A 21566-nucleotide genomic window follows, 5' to 3' on the forward strand; every position below is an offset into this window, starting at 1 on the left:
TTCTGTATTGTCCTTGGATTTCATGACAAAGAGACAAGACTCTGCTCTCTAAAACTCCCAATCGAGCCAGTGTTTCATGGGAAGTGTTATAAAGAACCTAAGAACATTACACTTAAGACAGATCAAACAGTAAGTGAAAATCAGCAACTAAACCTTAATTCTCTTCCATGCACCAGAATTAGGTTAAAGAAAAAATTGTTCAGTGATACTTGTCAAAACAGAAAAGCCAACATCATGATAGAACTAGGACCTAGGATTGAAAACAACAGGAGAAAGTGGACTTGAATCTGAATACACAAAAAACAAATAACTATTCATAGCCACAGAGCAGATTCAGCAGGAAACTTAAGAGGATACACAAGAGAGAAGTGGAGAAACCAACCTAAACACAAGCTTGCTGAAGTCAGGACAATCACTACTTGGGGAGGAGGAGTCTAATCAGAAAGGGGACCAGATATTTATTATATCTGAGTGATTGATCAGGGATGTTTGCTAAATTTGAGTTTACAAAGAAGTTCACAAACACATGTACATAATAATTCAGAAGCCTAACAAACATTCACTCAACTAAACGATTTTAGTGTCAGTGTTTGAATGTATGACACCATTTAAGAACGATGCTGTTTTAACAAGTATCATTCTTTATCCTTATTCTGATGACTAGGAGAGAACTAAAAAATTTCCCAGAAGTTCACAATATGGCTTAACCTCAATTTTCCACGTTGTAAGTAGTGTTAGTGTAGCCTCCTTTTATCTTATTTCCTTGTATTTTAAATAATACTCATGTATTTTCTGGGGTTTTATTTTTATCTGTAGGGATTTACTTTCAATCTCAAATTAAAACAATTTATTTCTTAATACTTCAATTGTATATATTTGATATTGCTGATGTGTTCAGATATATTTAACAAGATCAAGTGCTAAAACATACAAAATGCTGACACTGGATAGGATGTTCTACCATCTGGCAGACTAAAATAAATTTTAAAAAATGATTTTTAATGCTCTTTCCCACTTTCCCTAGATCTTTGTAAGTTCAGTGTCCCTAAAGAGGTTGTACAGTCTCAAGGGAATGTCAAGTCCCTCTGCTTATCCACACAGTATTTTCCCTACCCTGACAATTCTCCCCTTAGGGAAATATTTGGTTAATAACTCTCCTTCCACCTCCACTTGTCCCAAAAACTCATTGAAAACAGGATTCCTTCCCTAGCCTTTCTTTCATGAAAAGAAAGTACTTAGTAAGTATTTATTTTGTTTATGATGTAGTCTGCCCACTCATCTACCTAAGCTATTCATAGGAGATCTGAGATGGAATAATAAACTTGAACTGGTACAATTGGAAACTAAGACTATGTCCTAAGTTGTGAGAAACACAGCTTTCCATTATTCTGAGTTAACTATGTTTTATAAGGACTGTTTTTCATACTGTGAAACCTTTTTTAATTAAAAATAAAAAGATTTAAAATTCAGTAATAAATAGTTTTCTTCTATTTAATAGACTTCTGAGAGAGAAAACACAGCTGGAAAACAGAAAGAAAACTTATTTATTCATAGATACTAAGAACATTTTATTTCTTAAGTATAATTAGACACAATTGTTTAAAAGAAAATGTTTCTTTCTTGAAGATATCTCAGGTTTAAAGCTATTACAGCAGTCATTCCAATTCTCCAGTGCTCTTGAAACAGGCATTCATTTTGTATCACTAAATGAAAGAGGTGAGAACAACATTATCTTAAATTGAAATCCTTCCTGATAAATCTTGTCTACAGCAATGATCAGAACTCCTTAGCCCATTATCATGGAGGAACATTTTCCTCAGTTCAGTCAAAAAGCAAGCAAACATCTCATTAACATCTAGTCATTGATCGTGACTTTATTTCCAATTGTCTTTTTCTAAGAAAACGTAACTTTAAATTCCTACGGCTATATAGATTGTACTCACTATTGCAGCCCTTTTAGAATGCCTTTGTATGAGTAGCCGTTGGACAGTGAGAAGTAGATCTGATTTAGTCCATGGCCGGAAGCTGGAGTTAGAATGTTTTCACAGCTGGGTACCAGTAAGACTCTTTTGATGCTTGTTCTGCTCCTCTCAGTCTCACCGCTGTCTACCGTAAAGACGCCAGGTAACTTTACAATTGCATCCTCAGTCAATAGCCTTTGAAGGCCATAAGAGAGAAGCTTCTCTTCCCCAACTCTCTCTCTCTTGAAAAAGAAGAAAACTCAGCAGCCTCTATCCAGCAGTACTGCTTCTCAATCAAAACCTCAGCAAAAGAGATGGGGCTTCTGGGCTGCAGTGTTCATCAGAATAAAGACTGATCAACAAAATGCTTCCTCCCCAGTCCCGGAATAAACAGCTGTCCAACAGCTGGGAAATTTCGCAGGTCTATTGTCAAGGAAGATGGGAGAAAAAGGGATTTGTGACTGGCCGTGTGCATCTGTCCCATGAGCAGGGTTTTTTCTTTCATTTTCTGATTCTAATTGAATGGTTTAGTGATCATAATTGCTAGGTAAAAGGTCATTATGGTGAGGAGAAGAGAGAAAGCAGAAGCAACAACATGAATGTGTGTTCTAAGCTACTGTGGAGACAGAAGGGAGAGGATTGCTGGAACCCATAACTTCCCGAGTATGCTGGGCAACATATTGAGAAAAGAACAAAGAACAAGAAAAAAAAAACAAAAAAACAAAACCAACAAAAAGATGTAGAAAACAAGAAAAAGAAAAGTACTAACGTGGCTCCTGTTAATACCGAGTTTATACAGTAAGAGGGAATACAGGCAAATGTTAGCTACTAGCAATTCCGTGTCATCAAACGGAATGGAGTATGGTGAAAGATCATACTCAGCATAGGATGAGGATAAGATGGGAGGAAGCACATAAATTCAACGCTCCGGCTTCTCTGGGGAGCTGACATGAAGCCTGAAGGATGAAAGAGAGATGTGCAAAGGACAGCTACTCCTGAACACAAGAGAAATGTAAGAATATCTCGCAGGGAGATTGTGGCCATCAGGTTTGAGAAACAACATTTCTTCCTCTTATCTCAAGAGAATCCTCGGCACATGGTTGCATATCACATAGACAACTGGCAGCAATTTGAAGGTTTCCGTTCAAATACACTCTGTCTTTTTAACTGAAACAACACACCTGTGTAGTACCTCAGTGTGACTGAAGCCCAAGAGGAACGGGTGAGAAGTGTCAGGTGATATAAAGCTCCTGTGCTGGGTGCAGAACTGAAGTGCTGCTGGCGCCCACGGCTGCCCTGAGGAGCAGAGCCCCGAAGCCAGGAACTTAAAAGAGTCTGGTTTGGCTGAACCCTGGGCCTGCCTCTCTCTCTCTCTCTCTCTCTCTCTCTCTCTCTCTCTCTCTCTCTCTCTCTCTCTCTCTCTCTCTCTCTCTCTCCTCTGTCTCTCAGGCTTTCCTCCTGTGATGCACGGCGTTGCTGTAGGCAACTCTGTAGGAGAAGGCTTTTGTCCCCAGGAAGAAGAAAGTGAGAGTGTCCCTATTCTTCCACCCGAAATAAATAGTATAAGGCCAGGCTGGCTGGCTTATCCCTGAGTCAGTCACTGTGGACAGGAGAAAGGAATATTGCACCGATCCTGTGTCCTGTTGATAGAACCTGTAGTCACTAAACTCTTAACAAACCATCCACATGTGACTAACAGATAAATATGCAGAGCAGTTTTAAATAGCCATTTCCAATTAGTTTATAAGTCACTATCAAAATCACCTACCATTCCAGCACTGACTTTATTTATAAAGAGGAAAACAGCAGTAAGACAGTTACAGCCTGAAGATGTTTCCATACCAGAGGGAGCCTGTCCTTTTACTGTGCTAGTTCTGACCGGCTCTACTCTGTGTTCAGGTTTGTTACCCGCTCCACCCTAAGCCGATCACAATGTTCCTTCCATATATCCATCTGCAAATGCTCATCAAAGCTCACCTCATTTTTTTTTCATTCTATACTCCACACCACCAACACCTGCAAGGATAAAACCAGGACAAAAATAAACTAAGAAACACTGCAACAGTCAGCCTTGATCTTTGCACAGAGTATATAATCCATCCTTAGTTTTGATGTAAAGTGTTAAGTTTTTTCTAATAGCAAAAGACCTTGGAGCTTACTATAAAATTCAGCTTCAGTTCTGATAGCACCACCTGCAGAGTCCTTATGAAACGTTGCAATTCAGACATCCAAGCAAGCATAGCATAGCATTCCCTTGGAAGAGGGGGAAGCAGAACAAAGAGGCCAGGTGACGCTGTGCTTCCCTCCCTGCCTTAGCACACTATACCACTCTTCTGAAAGAGCATCTTCTAGAGAAGTACAGTGCCCAGGGCTTCAAGATTTCAATTATATTAAAAACTCAAAACCTAAGGATCGAGGTCAAAATGCTAAAATAGTTATAAAGGTATTAAAGTACCGTGAGTTACCATTGTGATACACGTTATTCTTTAAATGTCAACAGAATGGTTTACACGTTTAGAGAAGGAATCGGGACGATCTTCAAGCTTCTGTCCAAAATCTGTTTCTGAAGATTTTTCTCTCCTGCCTTGGCAATTCAGGGACCTGTTCTCCATTTCTTATCATATCTCGTTGGGGAAGAGTGGATAAAAAACAAAAAAACAAGCAAACAAAGCACCTACCAAGTGTAAGGTCGTAGTGGGGTCTCCCAGGAACAACTGACCACTGATTTAAGTTTCATGGCAAAACCACGAGGAAGAGGTTTGTAAAACCCAATCTTCTTGCCTCTAGTCTTACCAGAGCTCGGACCACTCCAGGTAGGCTTCCAATGCTGAATTCTTTTTCCTAGCAAGGACAGCCAACTAAATGCATTTGATTCAAACGCCAGCCTATGGCTGCATGCCTTACACCTGTTTCTATGTTTGGAGTCACTAGGATGGAAGTCGCTGTGTCCAGTATCATCAGAAGAAACATCAAACAAAACTTGCACAATACAGAAAGCACGTGAGTATATGGTAGGGAGAAAAATGTACTTGTTCTTTCTAATTTTAACAGTTTTACTAAAAGCATCCTACCCCAAATAAGTGCTTATATTGTTTGGCTAAAGGAAGTGTTCGTGGGTTGCTCTCTATGCAACTTTTAAAATGCTTCCCTATACCTTTAAGTGTTAATTAGCTCAAGTCTTTGGTTCAGAAACCACAGCTCTGTGCAGTGTGACCTCACTGGTATGGCATCTGAGCAATTGTCTTTGAAATAATGAGCCTTTTCATCCATAACAGAACAACAACTTCTCACTTGGATTGCAAAAGATCAGAGGCAATCTGCTGCACACCAGGGTGCCTGCCATCCCCTTTGTAGCATACCTTATTTTCAAACTAACCTTTCACATCCCGAATTAATTAAGGTGTTTTCAGATTAAAAATTAATGAATTTGCTTTAGCCTCATTTAGGGGGATAATAGGATATATGTGTGTGTGTGTGTGTGTGTATATATATATATATATATATATATGTATGTATATGTATATATATCCGTGTGTGTGTGTGTGTGTGTGTGTGTGTGTGCACATGCACACATATATATTTTTTTCTAAGTATGGCTTGGATCCTACTGACACATCCTAATAAAAAGGAAGAAAGGCAGTATCTCAGATTTCTTTTAACCTGAAATAATGGACTAAGCAAATTCAGATTTCGATAACATACAAAAAAAAAAAAAAAAAAAAAAAAACCTGGGATGGTTTCTTGACAGATTACAGTTTCATTCAAAAATTAATTTTGAGACGGAAGAGATGGCTCAGAGGTTATGACCACATTCTTCCATATCACTATGGTTTAGTTTCCTGTACCACAACAAGAAGATTACAACCACTGAAGAACCCTAGTTCTTACTGAAGCATAAGAGCTATTAGGAAGCTTGGCCTGATAGAAAGTAGGTAGGTTATGAGTACTCTAAGGGCTTTCGCCAGTTTTACACCTGCTGCCTCAGGTCAAGATTAGACCAAGGACCAGCTTCCCTCCTCGGGTCAAGGCTAGGACAAATTCCATTCTCCACCCACAGTTCTCGGGAGGAGCAGGGACATTCTTGAAAATCTGCAGAATGTAGATTGATTGTCATCTGACCCTCTGGTCCCAGATAGAGCTTGAAGGCATGTCATATAAGTTTAAACAGTAAGCTTACTGGTGTAACCTGTACCTCTGAAAGTATAAAAACTGCTTGTTACAGTCATTCAGGGTCACCTTCTAGTCACTCCCCACGAGGGGCTGATTGAAGGTCAACCCCAACGCACCAGAAAATAAACCTCTTGAGTTTGCATCGAACTCTGTTCTCATGCCTCACTTGGGGGTTCTCCCTGTAGTTAAGACTCACTTTGAGCCTTACACCACTGTTCTCCAGATCCTGAGGATCCAATGACCTCTTCTGGCCTCCACATGTACCTGCATGTACACACAAACACACACAAACACACACACACACACACACACACACAGATACATACACACATACTGTCTTAACTACTTTTATATTGCTGTAATAAGACACCATGACCAGGGTAACATATGTGTGAAAGCATCTAATTTGGGGTTAATGGCTCCAGAAGGTTGTGATAATTATCATAAAATCATGTCTGATTAACATATTGCAGAGCATGGCAACAGACAATCAGGAAGAGAGGTAATAACTAATAGTTTACATCCTGCCCCTCAAGTAGGAGACAGATGGGAGGAGGGGGAGACAGACAGACAGAAAGACAGACAGAAACAGAGAGAGACTGGGGATGGCATGGAATTTTGAAACCTCAAAGTCTACCTCCAATTACACAACCTCTCCAATGAGACCATGCCTCCTGATCCTTCCGAAATATCTCTACCAACTAGGAGCCAAGCATTGAAATATATGATCCTATGGGGGCCATTTTCATTCAAACCTTCACATTTGCAAATAAATAAAAAGTAAATCCTCAAAAATTAATTTGGGAACGATTAGAAAGTTTTCCATTAAAAAAAAGTTTTCCATCGGGTTCTGTGAAATAGGACCCTAACCTGTCTGACCAATTCCTATCATTTCTACTCTTTTGTTGCTTATTCTTTGAAAGCAGTTTTCTCTCAACTTCTTATGTAACACAGAATAAACATGAAACTTCTTCCAAACTGAGCTCTTCTCTGTCTTGGAGTTGTGAAATCAATAATACCAGCCAGCAGCCAGTGAACAGTAAACAGGGAAAGAGACTTTATTCTGAAAAAAAAAAAAAAACACTTCTCAGCTTTGAAGGAAGAGATAGGCTAAAAGTGGAGGGACATTGTCTCTTTTAGGAAACGGCAGATATTTTCAGAGATTTCCCATGCAATGCTTTTCATTATTATTGATGTGTGTCTGTGTGTGTCAGTGTCTGTCCATGGACTTGTCTGTGTATATGTGTGTCTGTGTATGTGCATAATATGTGTGTGTGGAGGGAGCATATACAAGACAAAAGAAATAAGCTAAAGATGGGAATCTGATTTTAGGCCTGGACTCAGGAAATAGACCCAGATTAAGAACATTTACATTTGAATTAATGCAAAGCTCAGAACTTGCTCAGTAGAGACATGCGTGGCATTCCTTTTGTCTTGGTCATCCTGACTAGCCCCTAGAAAGGTCTTTACAGAATTTTGTCTATTGCCTTGCTTGTTCCTTGACCCAGAACTGATCTTATCATTTCACATGTACTTAAATTGGCATAAAAGCAGACTGGAAAATAATGAACTCGCCTCAGCCTCAGAACTGGCTGGGGTCATGCTACAGTATTGTCTAATTATCTCTTTTCTTTTTAATCCTCACTTCTGCCCTTGAGAACCTGATGATTGACAGAGGTGGCTTGGTCAATCTAGCAGGAATCAGTTCTCTCCTTCCTCCATAAGGACTCCAGAAATATGCCTCCCATCCTCAAGGTTGAGAGCAGACACTTTAGCCCACTGAATCACCTCATTGGCCTTATTTTCCTTCTTTTGTGATTCTGCCTCATTGTCTGCAGTCATTTAACGCAGAGGTGAGAGTTAATCAAATTAGAAGCTGTCTCTAATCAAATTAGAGCTGGTCGCTCTGGCTGCCAACCAACTAAAAAGGAACTGTTTGTCTTTGAGTATCTTGTCCTCAAAAAATAAAGAAGATTAGGAAAGACTAGACATTCAACCAGGTAGACAATATCAGACTAAGCCAGGGCTTTGGACCCACACAAAACTAGCCATTAGTATATTACATCAAGGAAGGCAAAGGCCCTTATAGGGTTCTATGCTTCACCTCTAAAACATGGACTATTGATAGGTTCTGGGAAAAGGAGAACCACTGTTGTTTGTTGGACATCCACTGCTGAGCCTGCTGGGCTCCAGTTGATAGGTCCATGGTCACATAAATGGCCCTGGTTAACCTCAGAGTATCACAACACAAAACAAATAGTTGTGAACATTGAAGGAAAGATTTGGGGGAAAGAGGGAGGTGACAACGTGTTAGGAAGGTAGGAGGTGAGAGTGGTTGGTACTTACATCTAAAATCAAATTCAATAAGTAAAAGTCAAAAGACAGAGGATGAAAGCATGAAAATGTTTCTCTATGTCTTTTTTTCATCCACAGTTAGGTTCATATCTGAGACCTATGTGTCAAAAGACAGATTAAACAAAGAAGAATATTAACTCATTTGATGTGTTGTATCCGGCTTGGGAATCCTCTTAAGAAAATAAAGATTCAAAGGCTCAGTGAAAAGAGTTACGGGAAAAAATGTTAAGGTTAGGGCACACAGGGACATAAACTCTATAAACAGAACACTGTGTAAGTGTTTTCAGAAAATTGCTCCTGAATCTAATCAATGTTGGTTTAACAGTGGCTTTGCAAGACTAGACACTCAAAAGCCTACACCTGATACCAGTAAGTAACATTCCAATGTCACAAGTTTGAATTTCTCCCACACAGAACAGCAGAACATGATAATTCTCCCCAAAAGAAACCTGTAGAGAGGCATAAAGAACACCTACACCTGCCCAAAAACAACCCAAAATGCCACATAGGCTTAGATTTTCTTTCAAAACCTATTTTATTTAGGGTTCTTAAATGCTTCAACCTCCCTTGTAATCTGTCAATCAGAGGCAGGGGATAAAGAAGCTTAACAGGAAACGGGTGTTGTGGACATGTTCAGAAATAGCTCCTTGGGGCAATTCTACTCTTTGTTGTCTGAATACCAACAGTCCACCTCAATAGCAAACACCAAACAGGTGACACTGATCCAGCAGAAACAGCAAGGCTCCACCAAAGCTGTAAGAGTCAGTGGAAGCTGGCCAGAATCGGGCAGGATACCACTAGAAGTTCTTTAGCATATTTCTTTCTATGATGTGAAGACTAATGAAGACCAGCAAAGAAGCAAATCGTTGCACGGCATATCAATGCAAGAGCTCTCTCACTGTTTGTATTTATATTCTTTCTAACCATCACGCACCCTCTCAAGTGTCTGTTTTCAGCAAAATATCACATGCTCTCTCTCCAGACAGCTTCCAGAAAAACATGATGTGACACAACACTGTTAAAGAAACCAGAAATTTCCACTTCAGTTTCATCTTCTCACCACCCATGTTCCTTCTCACCAATCCCTGTGAACCTTTCCCAACCTCCAATATGGGAGACAAACCAAAAAATTTGTTTTCCCAAAGCCCTTGTGCTGGGGCTGGAGAAATGGCTCAGTGGTTAAGAGCACTGACTGATCTTCCAGAAAACCTAGGTTCAATTCCCAGCACCTACATGACAGCTGACAACTGTTTATAAATCCAGTTCCAGAGGATCTGACACCATTACACAGATATGAAAAAGCCTAATGCTGCAGTGCTCTCTATGGTACACATCAGGCAATGAGTCTTAAGTGGGTATCTCAGGCCTCAAAGGAGAGGAGGTTGCAAGGCCAGTTGGTTCTGTGGATTGCTGTCCATATGCAGGTGAGGGCAGGCGAAATATAAGGTTAGAGTCTGTGGTTTGCCCCCCCCCAAAAAAAAGGAAGGTGGATCTAAGAGTTTCAGAGAGAGAGGATAGGGAATAGAGAGGGACAGGGACAAGAGAAGATGGAGGAAGAGGATGAACCAAATTCACATGCACATGACATGAAATAACCACAGGTAGCTATGAATATCGTAGGAAAGCAATAGAATAGGGGACAATTTCTCTAATCTAGGGGTGCAGCTTGTGTGTGTATATGTATATATATATATATATATATGTATGTATGTATATATGTATGTATGTATATATGGAGAGAAAGAGAGAGAGAGAGAGAGTTTTGAGGTCTTTAAGTGGCCATTTTGTGAGTTGAGTATTTACTGTTATAAATCTGACTGATAAATTACTGGCCTCTGGAGTTTTGATTTTACTGGGTTATAGGGATTTGTGACAGCTAGCCACGGGGGGCTAATGGCTGAAAATATGAGCACGTTCAGCAGCAATTGTACAGCAGGAATTTGGGCGGACCTCTGCAAGGGGATAACCTTGGGGTGGGGAGGCTGCTGCAACTGGATAGTAGCTGGGGATAACATGGATTGATTTTTTTTTTGTAATAACATGGGACAAGTTCAGACTCTTCTTGGTGCCTTTGTGTCTTTGAAAATAAGAAACTTCTTTTCCTGCATGACAAGAGAGAATCTCCCTAGAATGAACATTTATAATCTACTTTGGAGGGTGTGTAACCTGCTGGTCAAGACAGGCACCTTCAGGAGCAAACTAGTATCCTTTCCTTTATTTTCAGCTAAAACTTTATGCTACAAGGTGAACACTACCAGAGGTATTCCATCTACTCAGAGCTAAATATGCTCAAAATGTGTTTGCTTAAATGATAACCACAAACTGAGCATGCTCAGAAAGATGGCTATTACTAAAATGTTTTACTATTTGATCATGTATAGGTTTCCTGGGGGTTGGGGGGGACTGAATTTCAGGGTATGGAGGTGGAGGCTACTGTTTTGCAACATAGATCTTCTTGGCTCTTATTCCTTAACTGTGATAGTTTAGAATTTTAGGCTTACATTTTTATGGTCTGCTTTGGGTGTAGGGAAAGAACATAGAATTTTTATTTCTTGTGTCCTATCAATGCAAAGGGATGCTTATTGGGTAACATGTCTCCCATCAGAGCCAAGCACACCTTGGAAATCTGCTCAGATATTCCTTTTCTGTAATGCTTTCACCACAGGAACACTGGTATAGAAAGCTTAGGTCATAGTAAGATCACCAGTGTAAGGGGAAGCCCTGGGTCCTGCTAAGACTGAACCCCCAGTGAACGTGATTGTTGGGGGGAGGGCGGCAATGGGGGGAGGATGGGGAGGGGAACACCCATAAAGAAGGGGAGGGGAAGGGGTTAGGAGGATGTTGGCCCTTAAACCGGGAAAGGGAATAACACTCGAAATGTAAATAAGAAATACTCAAGTTAATAAAAAAAAAAAAAAAAGCTTAGGTTAGGAACTATTAGAAATCTTCTTGAAATGACCCAGCAACATGTCCAGTTCTCTTGCTTTGAAGGCTGGGCCTGAATCAGTAAGAAAGGAAGGATGGTAAGAAAGAGCTGGTCTTAAACACTGTCATCATTCCTTTGTCTGGCTCAAGATTTCTTTGGTTGTAAGGAACAAAAAGATACAAAATGACTTGATTGCAAAGGAGGAATAAGTAAAAGCATTTAGTATAACCAAACCTCATGAAAAACTAGATCAACAATCACTGAAGAACAGTCAGAAAACAAAGTATTGCCCTATGGGAATTTTTAAATGTATTTGTGTGTGTGTGTGTGTGTGTGTGTGTGTGTGTGTGTGTGTGTGTGTGTGTTGTGTATGCCCATGTGAGAATATGCATGTACAAAAATGGGCTACAGGCTCTTGTTTGAGCATGGAAAAGAGAAAAGGACACTGGATCCCTTGCAGCTAGAATTACACACATTCACAAGACATCTATCTGGCTTGTTACATAAGTGCTGGAATCCAATCTGCTACTCATGATTGTGCAGCTAGTGCTCTTACCCAAGAAGCTATCTCTCCAACATCTTGGCCTCCAGGTTTTCTCTCTAAAAGCTAATGTTTTCTCTGAGAGTAAATGTGACTGGACCACCTAGTTTTGCTGTGCCCTACTGGCCTGTATCACTTGACAAGTGAAAGCAACCCTGTAAATATCAAGATGGTTTTTGTAACACGTACTGTGACCTGGAAGGTAGGGATTAATCCTCTGAGGATGTGGTGGGGTTTTGTTTTTTTTGTTGTTGTTGTTGTTGTTTTTTCCTAATTTAAGCCATCGCATCAAAATCAAACATCCAACCTCCATATGTATATCACACTACCAAAGACAAACTCTGGAAAAACCTGAGAGCTTGGGTGTACTGGAAGTCAATGACCATACACTGAGTCTAACTGACACTATTTCACCCTCAAAGAATTTTACTCTGCAGTAATAAAAAAGAAATTCAAATCTAGCACTGATTTTTCCTGTTGTTGAGCCTTAAATATCCTGAGGCATGAAACTGCAAGGAAGGAATTAGGAAGGGATACACCTATTCATCTCCTAGATCAAGTGGGGAACTTAGAATCAGATTCAGCAGGGATAATGAAATGCACCTTTAAAATCACGTCTAGAATCTGGCTGATTAAGTCACATAAAACTCTTCCGACTCCTTTGCCCTTTCCAGAAAACTTGTTCCTGTCATTAGATAATTTAATAAAAGGTTTTTGCACACATTAAATGTTATTTATATGCTTATTTTACATATGGCAGTAAAGTACATGTGTAATTTAAAATGACTACAAAATGTTAAAAGCGGATTAACCATTGGATTTAAGACATCGATGGAACTTTGACCCTCTTCTAATGCACTGAGTGTAGAAACGTCACTCTACTTCATCTCCTCTTTTCTAACATTAAGGCCTTGCTCAAGACAACTACTTTCAAAAACAGTTGAGTTGAAGCTTATAGGGACTTAACTTGTTATTCAGGAGACTTCCCTGAAGAGGTCAAAAGAAAGGAATTAAATGCTTTATAGCAAGTTAGGCTGTACAAAAAGACCATACTAGCAAGAAATTCAAGATCAGTAGCTAAAAGCCATGCACACGAGATATTAATGAGGAGACTACACCTGTCCTAACAGATGAATGCAAGCTTTTCCTACAAGTTAACTTGCACTTTTATCATCATAGTTCACTCTATCCATGACTAAATCAGATGATCATACATTCCACATTGTTTCCACCTGTTCAAGTTTGCTTTCTGTTGCAATGATGAGACAAGAACCAAAAGCAGATTGGGGAGGAAAGGGTTTATTTTCTCTTATAGGTTACAGTCCACAGGAGAGGAGATTCAGGACAACAATTCAAAGCAGGAACTTTAAGGCAGGAACTAGATCAGAGACCATGGAGGATGGCTCCCCATAGTTTTCTCAACTTAGTTATTTGTAATATCACTCAAGATCACCTGGTCAGGTTTGTACCTGACAGCGCCTGCGCCACCACGGTACCGAGAACTGTGCAAAGGTCTGCAAGGTTTAAGAAAAAACACATACTTAGGTCATTCATGTTACAATAATGCCAAAGCTTTACTGAGGTTCACAAAATATATACCCCCTAGTTCACCGGGTGGAGAATTCCAGGAAGCACAGTGGAAAAACAACTTTACTCCCTCAAGAGAAAAACAGGAACAAAAAAATAGGAACTGATTCAAGGATGTAACTACCCAGGCATACACTCCCAGGTTTCAAACAGAAAGTTCAGTATGTTCCTTTTTTAAGAAGAAAAGGCTTCTGGTAGAAGAATGCAAATCAATCCATTCTTATTGCCTTGTACAAAACTTAAGTCCCAGCGGATCAAGGACCTCCACATCAAACCAGATACACTCAAATTAATAGAAAAGAAAAGTGGGGAAGAGTCTCGAACACATGAGCACTGGAGAAAATTTCCAGAACAAAACACCAATGGCTTATGTAACTCTAAGATCAAGAATAGACAAATGGGACCTCATAAAACTGCAAAGCTTCTGTAAGGCAAAGGACACTGTCATTAGGACAAAACGGCAACCAACAGATTGGAAAAAGATCTTTACCAATTCTACATCTGATAGAGGGCTAATATTCAATATACAAAGAGCTCAAGAAGTTAGACTCCAGAGAGCCAAATAACCCTATTAAAAAATGGGGTACAGAGCTAAACAAATCATTCTCAACTGAGGAATATCGAATGGTCGAAAAGCACCTAAAGAAATGTTGAACATTCTTAGTCATCAGGGAAATGCAAGTCAAAACAACCTTGAGATCCCACCTCACACCAATCAAGATGGTTAAGATCAAAAACTCAGGTGACAGCAGATGCTGGCCAGGATGTGGAGAAAGAGGAACACGCCTCCATTGTTGGTGGGATTGCAAACTGGTACAACCATTCTGGAAATCAGTCTGGAGGTTCCTCAGAAAATTGGACATTGAACTACCTGAGGATCCAGCTATACCTCTCCTGAGCATGTACCCAAAAGATGCTCCAACATATAACAAAGACACATGCTCCACTATGTTCATCGCAGCCTTATTTATAATAGCCAGGAGCTGGAAAGAACCCAAAAGCCCTTCAACAGAGGAATGGATTCCAAAACTGTGGTACATCTACACAATGGAGTATTACTCAGCTATCAAAAACAATGACTTCATGAAATTCATAGGCAAATGGAATGAACTAGAAAATACCATCCTGAGTGAGGTAACCCAATCACAGAGAAACACATTTGGTACGCACTCATTGATAAGTGGATATTAGCCCAAAACCTCAAATTACCAAGATGCAATCCACAGACTGCAGGAAGCTCAAGAAGAAGGATGACCAAAATGCAGATGCTCTTATTCTTCTTAAAAGGGGACAAAAATATCCATAGGAGGGGTTATGGAGGCAAAGTTTAGAGCAGAGACTGAAGGAACGGCCATTCAGAGACTGCCCCACATGTGGCCCATATATATACAGCCACCAAAACTAGATAAAATTGATGAAGCTAAACAGTGCATGCTGAAAGGGACCAGATATAGATCTCTCCTGAGACACACAACCAGAGTATGTCAAATAGAGGTAAATGCTAGCAGCAAACCATTGAACTGAAAACAGGACTCCCTTTGGGGGAATTAGAGGAAGGATTGAAAGAGCTGAAGGGGCTTGCAACCCCATAAGAACAACAGTGCCAACCAACCAGAGCTCCCAGGGACTAAACCACTACCAAAAGACTATACATGGACTGACCCAGGGCTCCAACCGCATATGTAGCAGAGAATAGCCTTGTTGGTGCACCAGTGGAAGGGAAAGCCCTTGGTCCTGCCAAGGTTGGAGCCCCAGTGCAGAGGAATGTTGGGGGGTGGGCTGGTAAGGCGGATAGATGGGGGAAACACCAATATGGGGGAGGGGAGGGAAGGGGAGGGAGGCTTATGGACAGGAAACCGGGAAAGGGAATAACATTTGAAATGTAAATAAAAAAATATATCTAATAAAGAAAAAAAGGCTTCCACATGCATCAGCAAGGCTCAGCATGGGGCAACCACTTGAGGGGACCTGAGAGAGTCCAAAGTGTACCACCTCTAGATGATCTGCGCCCTTCCACATTAGTCATTGATCAAGAAAATGTCCCCCACAGATTTGCCTATAGGTCAATTTGATGGACACCATTTCAGATTCCTTCTTCCCCTTTGTCAAGTAACAAAAAGTAGCCACCATGCCACCACTGCCCAACTACTCTTGTCGGCCTTCATACCTCTCCAATCCAACTCTATAATTTTGAATGACTACAAAATGCAGAGTTCACAGTTAAGAGTGAAATCATACAGCAAATGCCTTACACTACAAAATATAATTTCTATGACTCCTGATTTAAAAATACTATACTTAAGTTTCCTGGGTTGTACCCCAAAACTCACAGGGAGCTTGTAAGTCATTATTTACAGAGATAATATTAACTCAATTAATTCAATAAGCCATAAAGACTGCCTTCTGGCCCTTTCTACCTTCAGTGAGAAACCTGAGCATTAACACAGGCTTATGCTTACCTTGCATCTCAGCCACTGTCCCTCTCCACTGCTTTACTCTAATCTAATCTCCATCAGAACTATGACCACGGCCACATCTCAGATCCCATCTCTCCTTGTTTCTCTTGTCAATTGGAGCCTAGAATGGTTTTGTGCCATTTCTAATTTGTCAATATCTACAAAACAGTTCAATCTATAGAGCTGTGAATATTATTCCCTATGTGTTTACTCACATACCTTTTAAGAAGCAATAGCTAAGAATAATATATAATTTCTGTAGAGTTCTCCACTAGGGGCTCTATAGGAAAGAGAGTTATATCCTCACACAGGAACCACTGGAGTTATCCACACCAGGCAAGCATTCTCATTAAACCAATGATTTTTCACACAGGCAGACCATACATCTGGGCTGATCTGGTAGATTATAATGACATTTTATATTTTGTGCTAAGCCAGAAAATATTTGCCAGAAAGTCATTGCTGTATATCCATTGACTGTGGTATTAGATCTTACTACTGCTCTGTAAAACTGGCAATTTTCCTGTCTGAACTACATGGATAGACCATAGTGCTAATGACACCACATATTTTAACTGCAGGACTTGAAGAAACCAAGCTAGAACTGAGCTGCACACATTGTCTCTGCTGCCTAACTTTCATAGTGCCAGAGGGGCTATTCCGACTGCTTTGGAATAAGTGTTGACATTCTTTCTCAACTGCGTGATATACTATATGATTTGATAAGTGATATCCTATGTGATATAAATGATATACTATGAATCTGCCAGGCAAGATATGACCACTGGTACAATAGTAGCATGATGAGTTTGGGATAACCAACCACTTTTAGGGTTAAATTTGAAGCACGCTCCACAGGATAGAAATCACCTCTACTATAGAGTAAATCTGGTGAGGGGAAGCTACCACCATTATGTTGCTAAATGCACATGATGTTTCTGTCAAACTGTCTTCTCAGTGTTTATGGGTTTTCCCATTAATTGGTACTACTTTCCACTTTATTCAGAGAAGCTTGTTTTTGCCGTTGGCTTGTAACTCGTCAAAATGCTGAGAGTAAGTGACTGTTGAATGTTCAGCCACCTATATAAAGCAGGACGCCTATGTCGCTTCTTCCGTGGCTAAGGTGAAATTGCAGAAGGGGGAGTTGGAGGACTGTTAGAGCTGAGGGAAGAAGTCAGGGGTTCTGGAAAGCTATTCTCAGGGGCCTAGCCTGGCTACTGCAGTCTTGAGCTCTCAATAGATGTGGTTACCTAGTCAAGATCTGTACAAGATTGGACCTGTCAGCCTTTTGGCATAAAAACACATAGGGTTTTCAAAACTCACCATTCCCTGGATATTTGTAGAAAGTACTGGCCTGGGTGTTGGAAGGGGTTTTCATGAACCCTCACCCCTCCCTAGGACCAATAGACAATAGTTCCTGGAAGAAAATGCATTTTCTTCAGTCATGTAATCACTCCTTCTATAAATAACTTCTCACCCATTCTCCTACAAGCAATCCTAGTTATACTCCTTTAGTCAATCACAAAAAGACTTAAAAGTAGAATCAGGACCAATTGGAAAAAGGAAGGGAGTCATCAGGAGTGGGAGGAGGATGAGCAAACAATGGGCCATGTGACTGTGACCAAAATAAATTGCATACTTTTAATTCATAGGAGAAGAATAAAAATATAATTCATACATATATAGGAATACAATGAAGCCTATTTTGTGTAATTAATATATGCTAATAAAACATGTTACAGTGTTATTTATTTTATATGTGGCCCTATATGTGGGTTACATATATACATATATATGTATGTATGTATATAAATACCTGAGGCCTACAGTGTTAGAAGAGGACATCAAATCCCCTAGAACTGGAGTTATAGATGGTTATGACCCACCATGTAGGTTCTAGGACCAAAACCAAGTGTTCTGCAAGAGCCAACACAATTATTATTTTGTGAATATGGGTGGTTTGCCTGCATGTATTTCTATACACCACATATGTACAGTGCCTTCTAATGCCAGAAAAAGGCAACACATTGCCTGGAATTGATAGATTGTTATAAGCCACCATGTGGGTGCTGGGAATTGAACCCTGGTGCTCGGAAAGAGCAGCCAGTGTTCTCAACCACTGAGTAATCACCCCATCCCTCAAATTATGCTTAACAGTTGAGCCATCTACCTAAAAATATTTTTAAAAGAAAAAGGCAACCTTGGAGTTATTATCATATGATCACGTCTGTCGTAACAATGGCTTCATAAACTAAACTGATGTAAATGTGACATGAATTAAAATTTAAATATGCTTATATGCTTACTTCTGAAAAATCTTCATTGTTTGGAAAAATAATTCTTTTCAGCGTGTGTGTGTGTGTGTGTGTGTGTGTGTGTGTGTGTGTGTGTATCTTCAAATAGTAGTCACACTTCGCATTTTGGAAACCAAAGGACGACTTAGCAAAGGCCATTTCTTTGCCTACATGTGGGTTGGGAGCCAGCTCAGGCCATCAGGCTTGGCAGTAAGAGCCTTTGGCACAGAGCCATTTCTCTGGTCCATCTTTTAAACATTTTAGCTGTATGGTTTGGACTGTAAATGTTCCCTGTAGTTCATGATTTGAGGAGCTGATTTCTAGCCAGTCAATTTGAGAGTCAAAGCAATCTTTAGAAGGAGGGGACTAAAGGAAGGAAGTCAGGTCACCAAGGAGCAAAAACTATTGGAAACCTAGCACACACACCCATCTCTTACCCGCTACACCCATAGCAACAATGAACTAAGCAACTTTACTCTGCCACTCTCTTCCCATCCTGATATTCAGCTTCATGAAGCACAGGCAAAACAACAAATAACAGGGCTTGGACAGAACCCCTAAGCCCAAACAGACATTTGCTCTTTGCAATCTAGTTTTCCCCACATTTTGAAACTGAATATTTCCCATGAATGTAAAGTCCCAACCATGTGAATCTTAGTGACTCACATAGCATATCCAATAGGCAATCCACTTAGGATTCTTTGTTTCGATTATGCTATTCCCAAATTAATTTTTGTTGTATATATTTTAATACTCAAGTAGTTAATTTATAGTACTTGCCACCTGTCATCATTTCATTACCACTTTGAAAAGGTGAGAAAACAAATTGTTAATATTCAAAGATGTTTTCCTTTAGCAGTTGAGAAGGGTATTTACAAGAATTCTTCCACCACTGAAGAGCTAAAAAAATTAAATTGAAATTTAGCTATTTAACCTTCATAAATGAAGTAACCCGCATTGCTAACATTAAACGTTTGATTTAATTTACTTGTGCAGGTAGCTCACTGAGAAGGCATTTAACCTTAAAGTTAATGATATCAGATCTATTCCAGTATATGTGCCTCCAATTGCTTTCTACAGCGCTGCACAAACTAATATTAAGTTCTCATTTTAGTAATATTCGTAGGCAGTAGGGAGAGATTATCCTCAATTATACCTGTATAACAACTTTGTCAATTTCAAATGCTTTCCACTCCAAGAGCAGTGGAAAAAGAAGTTGGCGGGGGCAGGATTCAGTTCACCATAGTTAACCTCTGAAGCTAGATTCAAGGAGAAACCTTCATGGCACTAAGCATGAACACCTCTTTTAATCATGTCCAGTCCAAATAGACCTCAATTGTTGATATTTATGCTTTGGCTACCTTTGGTATAATTATAGTTTTATTTATATGGGTTCTTTAATGGAGAAATAAACTCATAAAATGCTAGAATATATCTCTAGAATTTGTCATGATTCGAAAAGAGAAAAGACTTTTATTTAAAAAAAAAAGGTTAGAAAACTGAGTTGGGTATAACATGTTGATAGAGCATGTGTTCTATATGAGCAACCAAGACCCATTTCAAGTATCAAAAGAAAAAAATGTACTTAGAAGTTAAACACAGAACATGGATAAAGGTTTGTCAGGCATTGTAACGCACACCTTAAAAATGAGTATAAGAGACTGCAACAGGAAGATCCCAAGATGAATGTCAGTGTGACTGACAAAGCAAATTCAAGGGAAGCTTAAATTATGTAGTAAGATTCTATCTCAAAACAAAACAAAAACAAAAACACATGGATAAATGTAACTAAACACGTAGCCTTTATTTCTGTCTCACAAAACTCACCAAGCAAAGGCAAACCACAGGAAACCTGAGGAGGTATGACCGTGCCGTGATGACCTAAGCTCCAACTTAACGTATGTGCCAGACAGAGTGTGACAAAAGAAGAAAACCAGTGGAACAGGTATACAATTATAAACAGGGCTTTGTATATAGCTAACATAATTGGAGGCTGAACAGATCCAATTGTAGACTAGAAAACCAAGGAAAAGAACCCAGGAAGATGCAGGTCTAAGAACAAGTAGGAATAAGAATGCTACCAAGTCCAAGGCTAAAGACGGAGAAGGATTCTGGCTTATCTCTAGGGTAGGACCCTGTTAATGGAGTTGAAGATGGCAAGTGATGTCCACAGGTCATAGAAACAGCAATAGATTCACTGGCAACTCAAGAAGGGAGCTCGTACATGCCAGCTGGCCTATCAAGGCCATTTTCATGGCAAACCTTCCCTTGTCACATAGCATTTATATCTAGAAACACCCACTTGGAGACACCAGGATGTGTGCTTTCCTCATCCTCTGGCATCTCAGTCCAAGCAGGTGGACAGTTTTCACAATATATAAAGAGCTTCTAAAAATAAATTTTGTGAAAGTCTAGTAACACATTCAGAAAACAGCAGTGTATGATGAGCGTATGGTCTAAATATAAAGATAGGCATTAGGGGAATGAAATGACACTCAAATTCACTCTTAACAGAAAAACGAAAGTAACAAAACCACAGAATTTGTTAGCAGAGCAGCGCAGCCTTGAAGCTGGCTAATATACCACAAAAACACTTCAGGACAAGACCTTCTATGCAGGAAATGTATAAATATACATAAAGAGTGGGGAAATTCCACTTTTAGGACTGTGTCCTACACAGTTGGTTATCTTGGGTGAAATGCATCACTGCATGTTTTAAAGTGAGCAAACAACCAAACTGTTCACAGGTCTGAATTTGTTGGATATATTAGGAAATATAGAAGAATCCTATATAGTCGTTTTTTAAAAGAGTAAAACAACTCGTTATATTCTAAAACTAGTTCATCTTCAAAGTGTCAGTCTAAAGCCATCGTGTGTAGTGGTGGTATGCAAATGTTTGCATAAAGTAAGAGGATTTGATTGTAAATATATTCAAAGTAGTGATCTGGATATTTGTGGTCCCCCACTCTGCTCTTCAAAATGTACACACCCAAATCTAATTTTCACAATGATGATATTGGAATATGAAGCCTTCCAGAGGTGTTCTAGTTTGATGTCTCTTGTGGTAAGCATGATGACCAAATGCAACTTAGAGAGAAAAATGTTTATTTGGCTTCCCAGTTGAAGTCCATCACTGAGAGAAGCCAGATCAGATGCTCAACCAGGAACCTGGAAGCAGTAACTCAAGTAATGTCGTAGAGTAACTATGCTTACTGGCTTGTTATCCATGGCTTATTCAACCTACTGTTTTGTACTACCCAGTATCACCTGCTTATA

At 39.7% G+C, this 21566-nt stretch overlaps 1 protein-coding gene across 6 annotated transcripts in view; it reads right to left on the reverse strand.

Annotated features, from left to right (window-relative positions):
- LOC103690241 (uncharacterized) overlaps positions 1-21566 on the reverse strand; it is a 105212-nt gene that overhangs the window by 75033 nt on the left and 8613 nt on the right. The window contains exon 2 of one of the 6 annotated variants that reach the window (XR_010064319.1): positions 17320-17413. The exons of the other annotated variants lie outside the window; for them this stretch is intronic. The gene's annotated coding sequence lies outside the window, so the exon portion shown is untranslated. The remainder of the gene's footprint in view (positions 1-17319; positions 17414-21566) is intronic. 6 annotated transcript variants of the gene reach the window in all.

This window comes from Rattus norvegicus, chromosome 2 (assembly GCF_036323735.1).
Source record: "Rattus norvegicus strain BN/NHsdMcwi chromosome 2, GRCr8, whole genome shotgun sequence".
Taxonomy (NCBI): domain Eukaryota; kingdom Metazoa; phylum Chordata; class Mammalia; order Rodentia; family Muridae; genus Rattus; species Rattus norvegicus.